Source organism: Vanessa cardui, chromosome 11 (genome assembly GCF_905220365.1).
Source record: "Vanessa cardui chromosome 11, ilVanCard2.1, whole genome shotgun sequence".
Lineage (NCBI taxonomy): Eukaryota > Metazoa > Arthropoda > Insecta > Lepidoptera > Nymphalidae > Vanessa > Vanessa cardui.
Genome location: NC_061133.1, coordinates 14,200,101 through 14,216,249, shown reverse-complemented (window position 1 = coordinate 14,216,249; position 16,149 = coordinate 14,200,101).

Here is a 16,149-nt window from a genome sequence, read left to right as displayed (position 1 = left end):
TCTCGAAAACATGAATATGGAAAGAAATAATTGAAATAAATTCACCGACTATCACCGACGTTATAATAAAATGAAATGTTTGCATACATTTACTTTTATTTATGTATGAAATGATAATTTAAGGATACGTTATATCGTCATGTTGTTTCTGCGAACTCGTGAATAATTAACCCGAATTAAATTTAATATAATTAAGTGCTAGAACGTGGAATGCGATATTTATAAATTTAAACTATTACATAGAATTGAAAGTTAATATAGTAATAAAGTTGGTAGGTACGTACGTACGTGTTATTTGTTTGCAGGTGCAAGTCAGGAAACCATTTGTAATTACGTATATGGAAATCATATAAAAAACACTTTAAACATTAAAGTTTTATATTTTAGCGAGAATCCAGTCAAATTGTAATAAATTATAATTATTGTGTTTGGTAAAATGCATTCAGGCGTTTTATTATTGCAAAGACAGATGGCGTTACTTGTTGTGTTGAGTGCTTAATATAGAAATGTTTTGAATTTATTCGAATGTACTTTAAAGTCTGTTAAGAATTAATTGTTAACACAATAGACACGTAGTCATTATTTATGTGTTGAATGTGTAAACATATTATCATTAGTGCGGGCGGTAAAAATATTCTTTACTTTTAAAAATGATATCGATATCTTCTTGTTTTCTTATAAAAATAAAATAATAAAATTAGAAAAATTTCATTATATATTGTTATCATAAATATATTTATTAAGCATATATTTCCATCTAGGTTTTATATGTACGTGGATCTTGGAAAACAGTAGAAGGTGTGATGCCGCCGGCTCATAATTATAATATAACTAATAATCGTATTAGCAATGCTGAATATAAAAATTATATTAATTCATTATTTACTATATTTAACTACTAAGGGTCGCGGAAGTTTCTAATGGATTTGGGTAAAAAATAGTTGTTAACAAACAAAATTGAATTGGGGATGATTGAATGTCTTAAAAGGTAAGTTTGATAATATAATAATCCTTGAGTTAATCTATAGTTTTTTTTTTAATTTATTATATGAAGTCCAAAGAGCCAATAAGCCTGACAGTAAGTTACCTTCGCCCATAGCCCCTGGCACCGCAATAATAATAAACCACTCGTTACACTGTCAATGCGCCGCGAATCATTGCTCGTGAAATATCTAAGATGTTATGTTATTTGTGACTGTAATTACACTTGTATATATCAACGCTTCTAAAATGCACTTATTGATAAAATTTTCTAGATAACATGCAATGGATCGCATTCTGAAATGTTACCTGGTAAATATCTCTGGGGCACAGAATATTATTTCTTTCGAAACAGTTTTTTTTTTTTAAACAGTACAAAGGTCAAGAGATGTTTTGATGGGCGCAAAAATCTCATCTCGAAGGCGCGTGTTATGTCCGCCAATCTAACTTGGCTCGTTGTCGCACCGTTAGTGTTGCCAGTTGAGGAAAACTCCCACTATCCGGTAAATAGGAGGGAGGGTCATCACGGGGAAAGTTTTAATGAATTGCTTAGGATTTTGTTTCATTCGTTTCGGGTCATAGTGAGCTGCATTGCAGATTAATTTTATGTTGTTTGTAAATAAAGAAACGACACATTGCTTTACGTTTAATCAACTTGTAAAAAACTAATCGGAAGTAACTAACACATTTGAATTAAGTTTTTATGTAAATTGAGAAAGATAGAAGCTACAGACCTTACCGGTTATTTCCGGTTATTTATTTACTCCGGTTAAATCTACCCTCCGAACCACTGGCAACGACGAAAAAAATACGAGTACGAAATGTATACGATTTTTATAATAGACTTAGAAAAGTAAAGTAACAGCCTGTAAATTTCCCACTGCTGGGCTAATGGCCTCCTCTTCCATTAAGGAGAGGGTTTGGAACATATTCCATCACGCTGTTCCAATGCGGGTTGGTGGAATGCACATGTGGCAGAATTTCGATGAAATTAGACACATGCAGGTTTCCTCAAGATGTTTTCCTTCACCGCTGAGCACGAGATGAATTATAAACACAAATTAAGCACATATATATAGTGGTTCTTGCCTGGGTTTAAACCCGAATTCATCGGTTAAGATGCACGCGTTCTAACCACTGGGCCATCTCGGATAATAGACTTGTAAGTAGTCAAACCTTCTGGAGCAAGTTTTTGTAATAAATCTCTTTGTTTTAATAAGGAAACCTTCGATACTAAACGTCCATAGCTCAAGATACCTGGTGATGGTAATAGATCGTTCCAATTTCTGAGTGAGCCAGTGTAACTACAGGTACAAGGAATATAACATCTCAGTCCGTCTACATGCATCAAAATACTTTAATCCTTTTTCGTTTTTTATGTATGTTTTAACTCGTTGCATTGTTATGATATGTATGTTATAATATCTGATAATTCAGTCGAGTGCTTTATGAGATTTTACATTGACAAGCGTATCAACAATGAGTGACGTTTGAGTGAATACTGACGAGATTAGATGAAGGACGCCGTATCTGCGAGATTAACTGGGAAATATTTGCACGTAAAAGTACCAATTTATTGCGCATTTCATATTAACATTAATATTTTCTTCGAATTATTGCATATATGTACATATATTCATTTTTTTTAATCAATCAAAGATTACATATATTTTTGAAACTAATAAGTATAAACGAATTCTAAATAGTAATGTGTATAAAAATATACATGCATTTTTTTAAAGGTAGTGCTTTGTGAAAAGTTATTTCGCCTTTATTAACTTCAAATCAATTATCAAGTTACTTATCCCATCTTTCTACCAGAACACGTGTAGACTTCTGATAACCTGGGTCCTTTCAAACGAAGAGTGAAGATAGATCTTGCCAGCACAGCGAGAGCGACTGGTTGGGATCATTCTTTGACTGTCTGTCTTTTCGTCTAAATGAGGAAACTGACAGTACCTACATAACAATTATAAAAAAATAAGTATATAAAAAAATAATTAAATACTTATGTATAATCACCATGTACATACAATTACCTATATTTAATACTATACTTTTCATGAAAATCAATGAAGACTAGAACTAATTCTTCTATCCTCATTATATGCAGATATGGGTACCTAAACATTTGTTTCTTGTAGTGAAAAATTCATATCTCTACCCGTCTCTACTCCCAGGTAAGATGGCCCTGAGTTTATATTTAGTCTATATATAATTCTTTATTTTTAATATCACTATATATTTTTATTTACTTTATTCCATATTTATTTGTCGTTCTTTTTTAAATTATAATTTTTTTTAATATTAATTTCAATGTCTAACATCTGCGATTAGTTAAGCATTTTTTATTTCCTCGTAGGATGTTTTCGGTGATTGGTATATCTATCATTAATATTACGTAGAAATTATTATAACTACAGCTGGTTTTAAATTTTAAATGTATCACTTAATATACAAAAAAATATATAAATTATTATAATTAAGCTTAACTACTTCAATCTTTAATTAACTAAAATAATGACAACTAATGCCTATCAGTCACGTCAAAAAATATACCTATTAGTCGAAATGTTTAAAGTAAGATTACCTCATTGAGCGTTAGTTTAAAAGGTCACATGTCCTGCAATTGAGTTGAAACCAAGTACTCTACTTACACTATCTCCCCTTGGAAATCCTTTCTGTACCTGAAATCGGTAGGTCGAACATCATCTATATCCTATTACTAATACAATTATTACGAAATTTGACTATAATTACCGTTTCTGTAATCATATTCAACGCTTACAAACTACGAAATAGTTTAGGCACGTTTTAAGACTACCATCGATTATATAGAGCAAGAAAGTAGTTACAATTTGAAATTAATTTATATTAACTATATATGTCAACTAAACATTATATTTTAAAGGTAATTAAAATTTTCCAGACGATTAATACAGTTTTCAATTAAATCGTGTTGAAAATGTTTTCATAACAAACTATATTTGTTTATTGAAATCTCTTATTTTATCTTTATAATTGTAACAATTAGCAAATAAGTGTATCGTGTAAGACATCGATAATTAAGATATAGATACATAATTAATTAATTCATGTTGTGTAATTGAATTATGTTTCAGCTATTGTGCGTAACACATTGTTTAATTGTAATTAATGAACAATTCGTTCAATTAAAACATTTTAAGATGTAATACAAATTGAATGTGTACGTGTTAACTGGTACAAACTTTACTTGTTCAAATTAATTGTATAAAAAATATTAAGTGCTTATTTTCCAAACCGGTGATAGTGTTTACTCTATCTAAATTGTTATAATGCTTCTTTATTAAATGAAGGAATATGTGTTTTTTATTTATTTATTTATCGACAACAGTTAACAGTAATGGATTTTTTCCGCTATTATTAAGCTTTTTTGGTACCGTAGTGTAATAATTATGGATAAATTAAATAAATTATCTTAAATTATCACACTGCTAAATACAATTAATATAATTTAAAAAAATATTTGTTTAGGTAGCCGCATTCATCTGAATTTGACCAGTAGTGCATATTAATTATTATTTTTTATTTTTTATAATTACTTCCAACAAAATATACTTTATTTAGTAAATGTATGTTAAATTACAGGAAACCACAGTTAGACTACGTAGAATACTATAATAGGCAAATAAAAATATTTTAAATAAGAGCGATTAAACATTGTGAAGAATCCAATTAAATAACATCAATTAAAACCAAATATATATTAAAGTAATTTTCATATTAACAAATTAATTTGATAAGGGTCATTAAAAGTTATTACCGCACTTCTATACACTAATTCGACATTAAAATATTTTCTAATTATTTAAGTAAGTTAATAAAGGCAATTTTAATTGGTCAGGTTACAGTGTAGAATTGAATATAAGCCTAATTATATAACAGCAGTTCGAAAAAAAATGTAGAAGTAACTGTTTTCCCCCATTTTATTTATGGATCATGTCAACAAATAACTTTTTTTTATATATATCCCTGGCAGGCAACAAATACTAAGTCCACGATTTTATATCGTTAATATAATCTTGGTTTGAGTAATTAATTCAAATTAAATTAAGATTCAGATTGCCTTATGTATTACCCAAAGTAATATAATGCGTCATATCCCAAGTATCTATTAATAATAAAATAACCATTTTCCTCTAAATTTTACTCGGAATATCTTTGTTGACATCTTGAGCACCGAAAACTGGTTATTCACTGATTCACTAAAAGGTATGACTCCTGTGGCAAACCGCAGGATGTTTGTGAAATCTTTTATAATTCCATACTAATAAAAATAATTTTAATTAAGAGCATATTTGAATTGATAATAAAATTGTTATAGTAATTGGTAGTTTCTGTCTTAAATATATATTGACAGGCCATAAAAACATATTTATATATGAATAAACGTTGTTGCTTTCATAAATAAAAATTATAATGTATATGAGATAGGGATTTCGAATAGCATTTAAAAACATTTGGTGAACATATATTTATGTGTCTAAAAATAATAAAAAAAGCATTTCGTTCACTATCAGTAGCTATTACGGGGCTCTTTATTATAATGACCACCGCGGTGAGATTTAATCGGAGCCGCGGACACGTCTGCTCCCGATGACAGATAGCAACGAAATGCGTTTAAAATTTTTAAAGTCTGCCGGAGCGTGCGTGTGCGCATCGAAATACCATAATGAGCAGGTGACCACCGTATCGCGACGTGGCATGTCAACTTAGTGTCGGGTAATGTGAGGCGAAATAATTATCATTTTGTTCTTAAAAGACTATTTTTGGTTTGTCGCTTATTCGTAAAAATATTATTATAGTTTTATCATCGGTAATGTAAATACAGACGCAAGTAAGGCGAATAAGAGTTTTTATTTGTACTTTTGCGTGCTAATTAGTTTATATTTTTAATTGATATGAATCAGGGAGGCATGATGACGCAATACCTGGTATAAATGGTCTCGTTCGAATGTATTGTAAATATAAAAAATAAAAATCCATACAAAGAATACTTTAAGTGACAAAGTACCAACATCACAACTCATATTGTTATGACTCTTGATTATTATTAGTCAAACTCACTAATCAATTAAATGTTTTCGCCAGAATACCTATTAAATATTGAAAATAACACTTGTATTGCAAGCGCATTTACCACCGGTTCCGAGCGACACCCCAAACTTGAGAAAATTAGGAAAGGAGAAACGTTGTATAAATAGCTTAATCTTGTATTATTGTGACAATTATTAACAAACCCCAGTACCAGATGAGAAAAAAAAAAAAAAGAGTCACCCCAGAAGCCCTGTGCCATTACCGTCGACTGATGGAACATTGGTAAACGCAACCATTTGTCTAACAAATACTAATACACATATGGTGATGAGGAATCATTCCACCAGCAAAGTGATAAATTCTATTACACAAGACACTATTTTTAGGGCAAGTAATCGTGAAGATCTAGAAAAACATTTCCTTATATATAAAGAGTTAACAATACAATCATAAATCACGTCCTTAATAAAATGGTTCGAAATTAGAAAAGATATAGATATAATGAAAGGTTCTATAAGACGCTATTACTTAAAAGGTCGATGCTGCTAACAAAAACACAATTACTTGAACAATGTCGAAAGGTATTTGAAAAGCTAACTAAAGTCCTGAATTAGCCGATATATATTTTTAGAATCATTCAAAGGCATATTCTTTGCAAATTGAATCCTCTACAAGCGTGTGTATAAAGAATTTCTTAAGGACATAGAGCCTACAAGAGATCGGTAGTCCCTTAGTATTAGCGTATGTGGACACAAAGCGAATACAGAAAGAAAAAATATACAGCAAAAAATGTCTGCCGCCGCGCTATCTACAGCTCGCGATCCTGTCTCAAATAATGGCACAGGGATTGAAGTGGAGCGGATTGCTTCGAGTTTTATTAGCATTTATCAAAATAAATGAGCATTCATGTACGTATTAAAATTTAATAAAAGTAATACATTTTTTAAGCATCCGAAGCCCTATCTTATTGTCTCAACTGGTAACAGGAGGGCTAGTTAATTTTCCGCATTGAAAATCAGAACTATGAGTCAACGGGAAATAGTGCTATCATCCTCCCGACTACGATATGTACAGGTATATGATTTCTTTATTGAAATATATCGATTCGATGACGACCTCAGTGGTCGAGTGGTGTATACAGCGGTTTTCATGGGTACGCCACTCCGAGGTCCCGGGTTCGATTCCCGGCCGAGTCAATGTAGATTATCTTTAGTTTTCAATGTTGTCTTGGGTCTGGGTGTTTGTGGTACCGTCGTTACTTCAGTGCTTTAGCTTCTTACATTGGGATCAAAGTAATGTATGTGATGTTGTCTCATATTAAAAAAATATGAAAGATTAAAATGAAACGATAGGTTTGTATTATGCCTTTAAGTTAATTGATATATTTAATGCTTATTTATTTATTTAAAGTCGGTATAAAGTTCTTTAAACTAGAATTTATATAGGTACATCCTGAAATTCACGTAAACAATTGGACAAAGAAGCAAATTTTACAAATGAACTGCTTGCACTTGTTCTCTTGGTAACCTATCTTAGATATAATTTGGTGTTCAGCTGGACGTATTTACCTTATAATTGGAGGCATTTCTTCCTAATATTTCAGGTAAGTTTGAAGGGAAGAACGGCTACTAGACAACTTAAACGCTGACAATTTTTGGACATAAGACAGAAGTGTCACTAAATTAATGAAATCACAAATTAATTATATGCAAAGTACAAGTTGGAGACATCTCAATAACAAACACATTAGACATACACGTCGTACAGTTTATAATTGAATTGAAAAAAAATTCAATTGGAATTAGATTTTTCAATTACCTGCATTCTGACCCATTTCTCAGTAATCTTATTAATTTAAGTATATCACCACCTCTCCTCCCCGCCCGTATTCCCAGGTCGGTCCAGTAGAGCACCCTACGCCCGCAGCACGTAAATCTACATCAACACGCTGTCCCCTTCGTTTTGTTCTCATTCACTTAAGGCTCGCACATACAGCCCCCCCTCCCTGTCCTCGCACACCCTCCCCTGCGCACCCTTCGCCGACCACTGTCACCGCGCGAGCCTTATTAAGGCATGCTGAATGATGTCGCCGATATAACTTGTAACATTGTAAGGATTTACTTCTTGGATATGGTAAGTTGTTGAGTATTAGGAAATGATTGGATGATTAGTGCCTTAATGAGATGTGTCTACATGCTCTCGCATGAAATCTCTAATACGAAATAAGATGATAAAAAAACGTGGAGTTAAAACAGGTGACTTCTACTCAGGATACATTATATAAAACTTGTATTAACTAATATGACTGTATTTTTAAACGTTGAAAAAGAGTAACTGCTGAGTTTCTTTCCGGTTCTTCTCGGTAGAATCTACTTTCCGAACCGGTGGTAGCTTCACTTAATTGTTAAATGACGATTCAAAGGTGCTCGTAAAAGCCTACTTGAATAAAGTTTATTTTGATTTTGACTTGTCATAACATCAATAATTAGCATAATTATCACACATGATTACATCAATCTTGATAAAGTAATATAAAACAATAACATTACTTTATACAGAATTATTTAAAGAAATATATATACCCAAGTTAAATTTTAAACTCTAAAAACATTTTCAGTCATATTTGTTTCAAAAACGAGACGCGTATAAACCGATTCGTGAAAATAGACTGTCACGCGTGACAAGCTGGCTGGAAACGGCGTGACAGCTTCATATCGCGTCACTGTCAATCTTCACGAATTTAGAACGGTTTGACGTGCCCCGTCAGCTGATTTTGACGTCGCTGTCACAATTGACGGCGACGGATTGCCGATACCGATAACGCAATGTTTTGAATTTAAATTTAGAATGTTCTGTCTATGAAATGCGGAAATGTAAACATATGTTTTGTTCATCTGTTTATGTCAATTTAGATAGGTTTGGAATCCATAATTATATTTTAAGGAAGTAGAAGAATATGCATATTTACTTCATTTATTGGATAAGCTTTTTTTAATTTATTTGAATTAAAGCACATAAAATATTTTAATGATTAAATATTAAAATATGTTTTATTACAAACACTGTGCATAAATTAATATATGTAACATCAGGATAATTGTACAAGATTTTGTATTTCTCAAAATGTTATTGGTAATACGAGTTTATGTCTTTTTTTATAAAATCATGCTGTATACTGGCTATATAGTTGTATACAAGGTAGCAAAAACCGTTCTGTGCTCTGAACTAATTTTAGTTTCAAACAAATGAACCAGTCTAGGTACAGTACAGTAGGTTTAATAAGAGTTTGCACACCAAGGTTATCAGTATCCTTAACCGATTTTGGCTAAGGCGGACGATTTTGAAGGAGAGCAGTCAATTATGCAGGAAAAACTATAGGGTACAAGTGGGTCCGCAGACACAGGTGCATTCTCTTCTCATTTGGCATCCGATGGAATGGCACATCTAACACGACTCAAATGAGTTCAAGCGCAGGACTAACGGCTTTACATGCTTTCCAAGGCACGGGGTTGTACCCACTCCCAAATACTAGACTCCGGGCTATTAAACCCAACCTGGGGTTTGAACCTAGGAACCCAAACGAGGTCGTCAACACGGTCACTAGATCATTTACAAATGGATTGTTTTGAGGCACATATATAATAATTCAAAGAAAAATACCCATAATATGTCCAGGAGACCTACATGATCAAGTGCTTACACAAACAAAAAGAAACTCATCGAATCGCATTTTTGAAAAAAAAATGATGAAATATGTCTGTATATGTTTTTCGGCGACAGGTCTTACTAACATTTCTTAATGTAAGCATTAGCAAATGGAATTAATTTTTGGAGCTGTCTACACACATGCTAATTACTCGAAGGCTTTATTGGCTCTAAAAAACTCCTTCTGGGTACCAACAAAATCTCACATAATGTACCGTTATACATACTTAGTAGTGTTGTGTTACAGTTTGTAGGATGAGCCATCCGTCATAATGATGATGATGTCGGCGGGCCGGTTTCTCTCATGTTATCTCATGGGAGACAAGTCAGGACGCAGGACCAACTCCTTCCACGCTTGCAACTTCAGATTTCAGACTGTTACTGAGAATTAAACGAGAGAATATCCCAAATGTTTTTATCAAACTCAAATTCCTATATTCAATATGGAAGAATTTTACACTTATTTATTGATAGTCAAATTCAAAATCAAAATAAACTTTATTCAAGTGGGCTTTTACAAGCACTTTTGAATCGTCATTTAACAATTAAGTGAAGCTAGCACCGGGTCGGAAAGTAGATTCTACCGAGAAGAACCGGCAAGAAACTCAGTAGTTACTCTTTTTCACCATTTAAAAATTCAATCATATTAGTTAAATACAACTATACATTATATATTATTAATATGTACAGGTATTAATTCCAATTTTTTTTTCATCTACAAAGTCAAATTAAGCACTACCGTCTGAAGAAGAAAAATTGGCGAAAGACACTCCCGCTGAGTTTCTCTATGTTTTTTTTTTTGTAAAATTAATTAAAAACATACTTTGAATATGAATAGATTGAAGATAATAGCCAGGAGGAGAAGGAGATCGTTTCATTCAAAAGTAATACAATCATAAACTCATTAATTGTATAAAAATCACCTTTAGCACACAAGCGTTCCTTACCAATATTTAATTTTGGCAACAAAAGCATTTTGAACGCTTTCTGAGATCCTGTTGTGGAAGCGTGTACATTGACCCGCAAAAGAGTTACTGACTCTATGCACTCGAGTAGCAGCTAATAATGCTATGAGTATCACATTTTAGCCAAACGAGGCAGTTAAGCAGTCATCATATTTGTCTCTGAAGCGCTGTCGATTGACAAGGCTTGCAACAAGAAACCAACCGCGCTGATGTCTTGTTATATCTATAATTAGTGATCAATGTGCGAATTACGTAGATATTTTGCACATTCATACTGAACCTGTTATTGCAATGTTTATAATGTTATATAATGTTAAAAAAAACAACGACATACAATATGTAAGAACTTGGTCTCTAACTCAAAAATAAAAAAAGTTACTTTATTTTCTTACATAATTTTAAATAATATTTAATTGTATTCGCAGTTAACAATAAAATTGAGAATAAATTATCCCGCCATGACGAGTATCTATCAATATTCATGTTACGAGATTAAAAAAAATTTATAATGTTTAACACAGATAACAATAATTCATATAGTATTTAGTGTAAAGTAATACAATTTAATCTTTCCTGCAAAAGGAAATATACTATAAATAAAATAATGCTTTCACCCATATGGCTGATATTTATTCCATATATTTCTTTACATTTTTAAATGAGAGTAAACCGTAATTACATATACACAAACTCCAAAATTCCCAACCAAAATAATAATTTCCTAAACCGATTCAAAAGTATTGGCGTTACAAATAAAAAAATACAACCAAATTTAAAACCTCCTGTACATTCTTGAAGTCGATTAAAAATACATACTTAGATACGAAACATGAATTGTTTACCTCAAATTAAAAAGAATACGTTATAACGTATAAATATTAATAAAAGATGCACGTAATATAAAAAAAAACTTTAGAACTATTGACGTTATAACTTACATAACCGTTTGTTACGTAATAAAATAAATACATTTTTTTTTGCATCAGCGACGTCACATAAATTGAGCGACACATAGTTATACCTACCGTTTCTTCCTGTTCGGTTATCTATAAAAGGATGAGGGCTTGTCTACAATTACATCGGTAATTATATTTAATTACTTTACATATTTCATACTCATTACTGCTTTAACAAACACCAGCAAGCGTTCCCTTAAAGCGCAGGCTTGAAAAGCAGTTACAGATATTTTTATCAGCGACAAAACTCACATTAAGATATATAAAAATAATTACTTTAATTAGCAAACACCTTACATTACATACAATCGCTCCGAGACTACGGACAACTGTTTCATTTCATACCACATTTCGACCATAGGTCATGGAATTTAATTATTTTTTCTAAACCATGTAATTATTGATCTGCTAATTAATAATCGTAACGTATTATAGCCCTTAAAGCTAAGGTAATATAAGGTCTCTTATAAATGTTGCAAAGGTTTCTAATAATAAACATAGTCTATTATGTTTTTTTTCCGAGATACGATCTGAAAGGTGAAAAAAGGAATTTATTTTGCATACCTTCGCGAATAATAAAGAGAAACGTGAAGCTATTAAGCATACAATTGGCCTGACTACAATCGTCAGCGAACGGTCGCGGTCTTGGACTGTTTTCAATTTCGAATTTTGGTAAGCAGATATCTGCTCGTTATATACGGACTGACTTCCCGCGACTTTGTCCACGTGTATGTTAAATCTATAATATTATTTAAAGTTAAAGAGGTTTTTGTTGGATCATTCTTATTACAGTTAATATTATGCGTGAATTTTTTTGATGTTTTTTTCTTACTTATTGTCAAAGTTTATAGATTGACCAGATCGCCAAAGTTTATGGCTTCTGAAGACAAACTCAATACCTTTATGGACCTGGTTATCCTAATACTTTTATTTGTATTCCTATTCCTGTTATTTGAATTTGCCATTTACAAAAAACGACTTAGGTACATTAGAGCTGATTATACAATATATACCTCAAAGTCAGCTTTATATTGGAATGAAATGAATGAATGTTAAATATATTGTAAAGCCTTCACTTCATGGTGACACGACACTAATTTTAGACTACGCCTTCAATAATTCTATCCACGTTAAATAATCCGCTTGTTGGGGAAGGTTGTAGGCCGTACAACTTCACGCCGCACGACCTATCTTTACCACCATTTAATAATCAACATCTTTACTACCATTTAATAATAATAAATATCAAATTCTGACATTTTACAAAAAATGTTTTTCAACGTACAATAAAATAGATTTAATTCATCTAGATTTGATTCTTAGTTGGTAAAAAAGGGTGTATGCTCAATGAGATAGTAAGGTACTTATTTTGACTACTGTCGCTATAATTAATGTCATAGTTTAATAAATAAACATATTATCATAATTTATACATTAGTTACTTGCGTTATTCATGACCATGTGACGTAGAAGTAAGTTTTTTCAAAACGTTTTTGTGGCCTGTGTGCATCGGTGCATATATTTAATTCGATTTAAATATTATCGAATTCGTATTTATTTCTAGACAATACATAAGGACATATTTACATACGCCTTCTTATTAAATTATATATTTAAACATCAGATATATGCACTTATCGGCAGATGTTTGTTGCATAAATATCGGCAGTGCGTTCTCAAGCTATAATTGAAACTCCAAGTTTAGAAAGAAAATAAAAAAAAAGTAACGTAACGCGATTAGCGATTTATAGTGACGTGCTCGCACGGCTCACTACACCGGCTTGTCAGTCAAACGTCAGAGCGCCTCGTAAATTATGACGTTTTTGCTGCGCCCGCGCACGCAAATAAGACCGCCAAAGAGTTTACGCTTCAGATGTGACGCAGGAATTTATGTTATTAAATTGTCTTGTTTATTTTTTTTTCTTTCATTTACTTGATTAAATGATCACTTTAGATATGTCACAAATATACTTACGGATGTGTATGTTTAAGATTAATTATTGTACAATCATAATCAGCTGGCATAATTCTTCTTATTTTGATTGAAAAGTTGAGTACAAAAGAGTAATTATTGAGTTACTTTTGGATTTAGATTTCAAGTAATTACTGTGTTATTTTCAGGTTACGTAACGTCCAATTGATGTTTTGAAATGGTCGCAGGAACAGTAGCTTTCAATTTAATTTATATTGTAAAATTACGATTGATTTTCTTGTAGTACCTAGTACTAATAAGTCTCCATGACAACAGGTTTGGTTGTTTATTAATTTATTTGACAGAATTATATTCTTGCATAAGCTTGATAATCTTGCTATCTTACATACGATTAAATTAGATGCAAGATATCCTTGCCTCGTTAAAACTAAAATCTGAAAAAGAATACTGGCCTATTTTGTGTTTGTATATATGTATCGGTAATATAGTTAAATAAAACATCTAAAATTATAAACAGGAATTGTTTTTGTCGAACGGGAAACAAAATTCCAAATAACAGAAAATTGATGATTGTTTAATTTTAAGCTCCTTTTACATATTTGTGCTTTGTGCTTTGTACAAACCCGTCTTTAGAAATAATAAATAAATAAATATGAGACAATATCACAAGTAGCTAAAGCTATGGAAAATCAGAAGTAACGACGGTACCACAAACATCCAGACCCAAGACCCAAACATTGACTCGGCTGGGAATCGGACCCAGGACCTCAGAGTGGCGTACTCATGAAATCCGGTGTACACACCACTCGACCACGGAGGCCGTCTTGGCAGAAATGATCATCAGAAATACTACCGTCAAACAACAGAGCTAATTATTTTGATCGGGTTTGATGTGTAACCAAACCAGTGTAACTTTAGGGTATAAGGACAAGATACATTATATTAGTTTCCTAAATTGTTAAAATTGTATACGGTCCTATTGTCTTTGCGCAGTGGTGACCGGTTACCTTCAACTGGCGTATTAATTGGTAACTGGTGTATTGGCCTAAAAATATTATAAAAAATCATTTCTAATGAGTGTTTCCTATAACCGCCGAGTACGAAGTTATGTGTGCTTGACCGAGTTTGAACCCGTAATATTTAATAGGATTCACGACTTGCAACCTGGCCTTCTCAGCTTCCATAAAACTGCTACAATTTAATAACAACGGAAAAATTAAAACGATTATCGTTAACGTCGTTCGTATTAGTAATTGAAAAATGTTTGACCTTTAGGTACATAGAAATATATAATTAAATGTAAATTTGTATAAACTATTAGTAAATGTAATTGAAGTTTAATCTTTGTGAAGCAGTATGCCTCTCACGTACGCAAGGGTGGGCAAAGCCCAACTATTAGCATATTCATTACGGACAGACCGACAAGACAGTCGCTCGCGTGACCACCGCCGCTATCGCCGTTCGATTACGGAATATTACATGTACGTACAAAAAATTATAAACTTCTATAAAACAATACGCCTCAATAGATTTGTGATGAAGTCACAGCTTAACTTGCAATGTTTATTAATTAATGAATTTATTCGTTGGTATTAAATGGATGCGTTCTATTTATCTATACGTATGAACTGAGTAAATACATTACTCTCCTTTGCGTCGTAGTCAGGTATTAAAGACAGAACGCCTTAGACAAATTAATCAATTTCGATGTAGATAGGTTGGCCACGTTTCGTTGGAGTCTGGGACGCGGAAATTTTAGGTGCTTTTGTTAATTAACCAAAAATTTAGAACAAGACTAGTCAGAACATTTAATTCAACCCTTTTCAAATATTGATTTAACAATCTATACAGTGAATATCAATCCTAAATTATTTTACGTAAAGTGAAATTCTACAAATACATTATATATTTTGATTTCGATAAACATATGTTTAATGATTATAGTGATATTTATGAATATTTATCATCTTTTTATAAATAAAATATATACTGTTACTTGTGAAGGCAATAATGAGGTCTTTCAATTTTAGCTGAAACAAACTATTACAGAACTGATTTTTTTCGAGTAAATTGGGATTTTTAATGAACCTATCTTAAACGAATTAATTTAGCGTTCTTCATCAGTTGTATCAGATAAATTCTGCCACATGGTACCACCATAGGAGCTTAGTGGAATAAACTTTAAAACCGTATACTCAAGCGCCTTCTCTTGCGTATGACGTTTGGAGGTTGTGGGTAAAAAAATAAAAAAAACAATTTTTAAAATACATGTCCTCCCGAAACAAAACGCATGGCAACACTATCCGTGGCGAGTAAAAAACATCTGCTTTCTAATGAACTTTGCTTCCTATAGACTTATGGCACACGTTAGCTGATATGCAGGAAATAAAAAAATAAACTTAAACATAATTATAACGGCCGTTGATTAATGAAGTTTTGAAGTAAATAAGATAAAAATTACAACTACGAATAGGTTTTCATTTTTAATTACTGGATCTATCTATTATTAGCGTTAAATTGACTTCGAGGT